The sequence below is a fragment of the Mustela nigripes genome, chromosome 8 (assembly GCF_022355385.1).
Source record: "Mustela nigripes isolate SB6536 chromosome 8, MUSNIG.SB6536, whole genome shotgun sequence".
NCBI classification, from domain to species: Eukaryota; Metazoa; Chordata; class Mammalia; order Carnivora; family Mustelidae; genus Mustela; species Mustela nigripes.
In genome coordinates this window covers 6,433,052-6,440,652 of record NC_081564.1, presented here as the reverse complement: position 1 = coordinate 6,440,652, position 7,601 = coordinate 6,433,052, and positions in this window count along the sequence as shown.

Here is a 7,601-nt window from a genome sequence, read left to right as displayed (position 1 = left end):
CTCCTTTGGCATTAACACCCTGACTTCCTTTGGTGATCCATCCATCCCTGAGGTTTGACCATGTCTGAGGTTTGGGAGGATTCCGTTCCATCCACCCAGCCTGGCAAATCAGATCATTTCATTCCCACTCCACAGGTGATTGGCTCAGGGTTGGGCACTGGATTTGAAAGGCTAATGATTCGGGGCGCCTGGGTGGCTCAGTGGGTTAAGCCTCTGCCTTCGGCTCAGGTCATGATCTCAGGGTCCTGGGATCGAGCCCCGCATCAGGCTTTCTGCTCAGCAGGGAGCCTGCTCCCTCCCTCTCTCCGCCTGCCTACTTGTAATCTCTCTCTGTCTGTCAAATAAATAAATAAAATCTTTAAAAAAAAAAAAAAAAAGAAAGGCTAATGATTCACCATCTTAGTCCCTTTGGGCTGCTGTAGCAAAATACCATCAACTGAATGGCTTATGAACGATAGAAATTTATTTCCCACAGTTCTGGTGACTGGGAAGTCCAAGGTCAAGGTGCTAGCAAGTTCATTGGTGAGGGTCTGCTTCCTGGAGCGACAGCGTCCCTCTGCACCCTCGCATGGCAGAACGAGGAAAGGAACGCTCTGGCGTCTCTTTTCTTTTTTTTTAAGATTTTTATTTGACAGAGATCACAAGTAGGCAGAGAGGCAGGCAGAGAGAGAGGAGGAAGCAGGTTCCCTGCTGAGCAGAGAGCCCGATGTGGGGCTCGATCCGAGGACCCTAAGACCATGACCTGAGCTGAAGGAAGAGGCTTATAACCTACTGAGCCACCCAGATGCCCCTGGGGTCTCTTTTCTAAGAGCACTAATCCCATCATAAGGGCTCCATCCACATGACCTAATCACCTCCCAAATGGCCTGCCTCCTACTACCATCAGCTGTTAGGATTTCAACAGATGAATTTTTGGAGGACACGAACATTCAGTGTACGGCAGATACTAGCTTGAGTTGTTTGCTAGAACTATTGGAAAAGATAATCTCTCTTTTTTGGGGGAATCGCTAAACTAGTAGAAACTAACCTAAGTATTTAGGGAATGTGAAGAAAGCATAAGGGAATGAGCCAAGAGATGAAAAGAAACGGTTTCCTTTTTAAAAAAACATTTAAGGGGCACCTGGACGGCTCAGTCAGTTAAGCATCTCCCTTCACTCAGATCGTGATCTCAGGGTCCTGGGAGCTGCTCAGCAGGGATACTGCTTCCCCCTCTGCCTGCTGCTCCCCTTGCTTATGCTCTCTGTCAAATAAACATATAAAACCTTAAAAAATAAACATTTAAATTTGAAATCATTTTAAGCTTGCATAAGAGCTGCAAGTCCAGTACAAAGTCAGTCCTATACATTTACCCAGAACTACTGAGCATAAACATTTTCACATTTGCTTTATTGTTCTCTGAGAGAGAGAGAGATTCTTTTTTAAAAGATTTATTTATTTACTTAAGAGAGAGAAGAGCAGAGGGAGAGGGAGAAAGAGGCTTAATCTCCTCGCTGAGCAGGGGGGCCTCACGTGGGGCTCGATCTCAAGATCACGACCTAGGCTGAAACAAAGTCAGAGGCTTAACTGACTGAGCCACCCAGGCACCCTAAGATAGAGTCTTGAGTATGCTATTTCATCTCTAGGATCCAGCCATGCTTGAAACTGGAATCTGCTTCTCTATTTTAAATCAGTTTGCATATCAAAGACCCCAGGGGCACCTGGGTGGCTCAGTCATTAAGCATCTGCCTTCAGGTGGGGCCATGATCCCATTATGCTGGGTTGGAGCCCCACTTTGGGCTCCTTGCTCAGCGGGAAGCCTGCTTCTCCCTCTCCCACTCCCCCTGCTTGTGTTCCCTCTCTCTGTGTCTCTCTCTGTCAAATAAATAAAATCTTAAAAAAAAAAAAAAAAAGACCCAATTGCTCTTGAGAGAACAATTCTTAAAGGATACCCATCCTTCAAGAGTGAAACCTGACAGAAACTCTCTTTTCAGGAAAAAAAAAAAAAAAGAATCCTTTTTCAGTTCAGACCTGGGCTAACAGATGAAGAATGTGTTAGTTTTAAAGGTAGTTCAGGGCACCTGGGTGGCTCAGTGGGTTAAAGCCTCTGCCTTTGGCTCAGGTCATGATCCCAGGATTTTGGGATCGAGGCCCACATCGGGCCCCCTGCTCAGCGGAAAGCCTGCTTCTCCCTCTTCCTCTGCTGCTCCCCCTTCTTGTGCTCTCTCTCCATCAAATGAATGAGTAAAATCTTAAAAAAAAGTTGTTCTTCCAACTGAGCCATCTAGGCATCCTGAAAGTTATAAATTGTATTAGTACTTTTCATCTTAGCAGTCATTTTGACGGTTCATTTTAGACTTTTTAAAAATGAGATTGTGCTCTGCAAGAGCATAATATCCATTGTATGTGTTACAGTGGGTGAAAAATATTGGGAAACATTAGCCTGGAACAGATCTTCATAAATCCTTATAAAGGCTTTCCTAGCCCTAAACCTATGTGTTCATCAGAACAAATCTGAGGGGCACTTGGGTGGCTCAGTTGGTTAAGTGACAACCTTCAGCTCAGGTCATGATCCTGGAGTCCCAGGATCGAGTCCCACATCGGGCTCCCTGCTCAGTGGGGAGTCTGCTTCTCCCTCATACTCTCTCCCCGCTCATGCTCTCTCTCTCTCAAAAAACTAAATACAACCTTAAAAAAAAAAAAAAGAAAAAAGAGGGAACTAATTTGAAAGTGACACTCCTATGCAATCTGGCTTAAGCAAAAATGGGAATCTGTTGACTTACAACCAAAGGGCCAAGGGTTAGAGCTGACTTTGAGTGTGGCTGGAATCAGAGGTCAACGTTCTCCCTGTCTCACTTCTGCCCTCCTTAATTCTGACTTTGTTCGCAGGCCACATGGTGGCAAGATGGCTGCCAACAACTCTATCGCTTGTCTTCTGAGACACAGTCCAGTAAGGAGGAGAGAACTTCTTTTCTAGACGCTCCCTCGAAGATGTGCTGGCATTTGCTGTGATTGATCTTCCCTTGAATTACTTAATCACGGTTACTACCAGGATACCACGTGCTGATTGCCTTGGACCTGGGTCACATGCTCTGCCTCTGGTTGGGGGTTTGTGAAGGTCCGATTGGACCACATGGGTATAGTATGGAGGAGAGAGAAAACCCTTTCAAACTAAAATGGGCCTGGTACAGAGAGTAGACGCTAGAAAGGCAATCAACAAATATCCAGTCCACCCCAAGTGATCATCTTGAAAATGCCCAGAAGGAACCAGGTAGTAGAAAATATCTGGCTAAGGGCCAGTCTAGCCCCAACAGTGGAAAAATAAAACCCATGACTTCCTGAAAAAATAGATGATCTTATGACAAGGTGTCACCTGTGGTAAGAAGTCACTCCTAATCCAAGAAGCCATGGGCAAACTCTTTCATTCTCTTTGCTAGAAGACTTCTCAGAAAGCAAGGGTCGGAATGCCCCTTCATCCATGCTTCATCTGAATGACTGGTCTTGCAACATTATTTCCCCATCATCCTTTAGCAAAGGCTCACCTTTGTTCCTTTTTTTCAGCCATGTTTTGCTTGATCACAGGTTTCCCTCTTGTGCTAAAGGAAACATCTAGGGGCGCCTGGGTAGTTTAGTCAACTAAGGGTCTGACTCTTGATCTCAGCTCAGGTCTTGATCTCAGGGTTTTGAGTTCAAACTCCCACATTAGGCTCCATGTGGAGCCCATTAAAAAAAAAAAAAAAAAAAGGAAATGTCTAGCTTGCTTTCTTGCTTTCTTGCTTTCTTTCTCTGGCTCTTTGATAGTATAATTTAGGAACGCATTCGGTAGTATAAGAGAAAAGCCTACTGCATTGGTTTAAACTGATGGGGGCTGGGGAAGAGCAGGGAATTTTCACAATAGAAAGCCTTGGAAGGAAGGCAGTCAAGAACGGATAGGGTAACTCAATAATGCTATCAGGAACACAGGCTTTTTATAAATTTCCAATCCAGGGACGTCTGGGTGGCTCAGTTGGTTGGACGACTGCTTTCGGCTCAGGTCATGATCCCGGAGTCCCGGGATCGAGTCCCGCTTCGGGCTCCCAACTCCACGGGGAGTCTGCTTCTCCCTCTGACCTTCTCCTCGCTCATGCTCTCTCTCAAATAAATAAATAAATAATCTTTAAAAAAAAAGACTTATTTATAAATTTCCAATCCCAAATCCTTGGCATAGGTACCCTCATGGTCTGGCTAGACCCTCACGGTTGAAGATGGTTTATGTTCAGGTTCTAGTCAGAAAGAAGAAAGGTCAAGGTTTTTGGTTTTTTTAACGTGAAGCCTTTTTATTGGAGAAGTATCAAATGATGAATCTCTAAAAGAATAAAAGCATGACTCTTACCTCATAAAATAAACAAGTGTCAAATATTTTATTTCACTTATTAATTAATAAGGAAATCAGTAAGATGTTGAAACCAATTCAGAGGAGAATTCTTGAAAACACTCACACATAGGCAATCATATACACATGCACAGGCCATTGGGAATGCTACAGTGAATTTACAGAGGGATGGAAAACTAGTCAACAGAGAAACGATCAATGCAGCTCTACCAGACAGAATTCATGTGCATTTCTCTGGACAAGAGCCAATTGCATTTCTCGGTTTTCCACAATTTACAAAATTATAAAATAGCTCAAAGATAGTGAAAGATGGAGATGATACCAAAGAGGACTACGACACCATGTATTTGTCCATTTGGAAAGCTGGCGCAATGTTTCCCAACAGAAGGGATGCCCCCCACTCACCGTCTACCTATATCTCATGCACCAGGGCTATGTCACATAGTCACCTTCGTTGCAAGGGAGGCTGGGAAATCAAGCGTCTAGCTGGACACACGGCTCGCTCAAGTGAAGCAGGATTCGGTTAGTAAGGAAGTCTGCCTCACCTATATATCCACTTGATGTAAGTGCACGAGATTATTTCATAATTTTTAGCACATGTATGAAGATGAATTCAGTTGACATCTATTGTTTTGATACACTGACATCATTCCCCTCCTGTTCAGAGAACCTCCTATTTCCTTTGGGCTGTACCTGTCTCCGCCCTCTACACCCAGCTCCAAAGGTGGACACGTGACTCCCGGCTTGTTCAGTTATGGGGATGGATTTTAGACCAGATGCAGCTGGAGGCAGGCCAATTAGATTCAATCTTTTTTTTTTTTTTTTAAAGATTTTATTTATTTATTTGACAGACAGAGATCACAAGTAGGCAGAGAGGCAGGCAGAGAGAGAGGAAGGGAAGCAGGCTCCCTGCTGAGCGGAGAGCCCGATGCAGGGCTTGATCTCAGGACCCTGAGATCATGACCTGAGCCGAAGGCAGAGGCCTTAACCCTCTGAGCCACCCAGGCGCCCCTAGATTCAATCTTTGAACTTTCACAGGAACGAAAGCGTGATTTACGGTAGAAAATAGTAATATTTGGGGCATCTGGGAGGTTCAGTCGTTTAGCCTCTGCCTTCAGCTCAGGTCATGATCTCAGGGTCCTGGAATCAAGCCCACATCAGGCTTCCTGCTCAGTGGGGAGCCTGCTTCTCTCTCTCCCAATCCCCCTGTTTATGTTCCAGGTCTTGCTGTCTCTCTGTCCAAAAAAAAAAAAAAAAAAAAAAAGTAAAATTTAAGTCTAAAAGATGTTTAGTCAATTTCCTGACAATGGTTGGTGCACAAATTGATTCCTATATTCTTTGTCATAATTCCACTGCTCCTCAAAGAGTCTGTGGCTTCCTGGTAAGAAACCTCTGGGAAGTTTATTTAGTATGTGGCTCCTGCTTTTAGAACTTGAGAGCTGATAGGCTGTAGTATATGCTAGGAAGTTAGGCTGTAGTATATGCTAGGAAGTTCAAGTCTAGGTTGGAATGCCAGTGGTATTCGGGTACAGTCTGCCCAGAAAATAACCCCAACTAAGTATTTAAGTGTGTGTGGGGGGGGGTTCATTCGGGGCATTAGTTACATGGGGAATAAAGAGTTGAAAAGATAGGGGGCGCCTGGATGGCTCAGTGGGTTTAAGCCTCTGCCTTTGGCTCAGGTCGTAATCCCAGGGTTCTGGAATTGAGCCCCACATTGGGCTCTCTGCTTGGTGGGGGGCTTGCATCCCCCTCACCGCCACCTGCCTCTCTGCCTACTTGTGATCTCTCTGTCAAATTAAAAAAAAAAAAAATTCTTAAAAAAAAAAATAGAAGAGTTGAAAAGATAAACAGAGGTGGTTGAAGCAATTCAGAGACTAGTGGCAGCAAGAAGCCGACAATCACACTGCCAGGCTACAGATTAGATCCAGGAAGAAATCCAGGGTACAGGTGCCCAGGGTCAGGGATCCCCTAACAATACAATGGGTTAACCAGTTGAAGTCAGGGATGCTATTCACCCGGGTGGGGTGGGATGGCTGAGAAGGTGACTGTTCCTATTGCTGCCTCCTGTTGGCTGAACCCAGCTGGAAACTCAGGAACAAGAAAGCCAGGGAATGTAGTCTCTGGGGGTCCAGCACCCCCTTCTTTACAAAGCAGAACAGGAAAAGGGTGAGGAAGGGAACTGAAGCCATTGAGTCTACTACGCAGGACTGGCCACTTAGCCACATCTCATCACATCTAAGATGCCATTGATTATGGGATGCCATTATTTTATGCAACCCTAAGAAAGAAAAGAGCTGCCAATTAAACTATGACACGATGCTAAAACTTCATCCATTGCAATGGGTCTTGGTATGAGATATTAAAATGTGGAAAATATGCATCTTAAAATCAATAAAATATGCTATTAGCTGTGTGATTTTTTAAAAAGATTTTATTTATTTATTTGACAGACAGAGATCACAAGTAGGCAGAGAGGCAGGCAGAGAGAGAGGAAGGAAGCAGGCTCCCTGCTGAGCAGAGATCTAGGACCCTGGAAGCTAGATCTAGATCTCAGGACCCTGGAATCACACCTGAGCTGAAGGCAGAGGCTTTAATCCACAGAGCCACCCAGGCGCCCCTAGCTGTGTGATTTTAGGCACATGTCAACTTAATTCATTCCACCTTTGAGCTACAATTTTACCATCTGGAAATCAAAGACAATACTTGGGGTGGGGGTTATTGTAAGGATCAAATCAGCTATCACTTTTAGGATGGTTAAGTTTAACAAGAGTAGACACTTGTCTCTTGTTCAGTGTATCCCCAGTGCCTAGCACAGTGCTTGGCGCATAATAGGAACACAAGGTAATTTTGTAGAGTGAATCCCCCGGACTCTATATTCCCAAATGAGCAGGTTATTGGCACATAGTGGCAGCTGGGTGTCAGTAAATGGAAGTTATTATTGAACAGAAAGCTATTATTATTGGACTCAACCACGTTTGGGAATAAGATCTTCTTTCACTGGTTAAAGAGAATGGACTCTTCTATGGGGGAAAGGAGGGACTCCTCTTTTAAGAAAGATGTCAAAGTGGAGGCCACAGTCTTTGGTGGAAAAGATTGTGCCAGATGGCTTTGTGCACACGAAGTAAATCTTGAGCAGAAAATTTAAGGGTGGTGGTGGTGGCGGCGGCAAAAGAAATTGGCAGGGAAGGAAGCAAACAGGTGGAGGACAAAACAAAATACAAAAAGAACGACCTCCACCGGCTACGAAGCACAT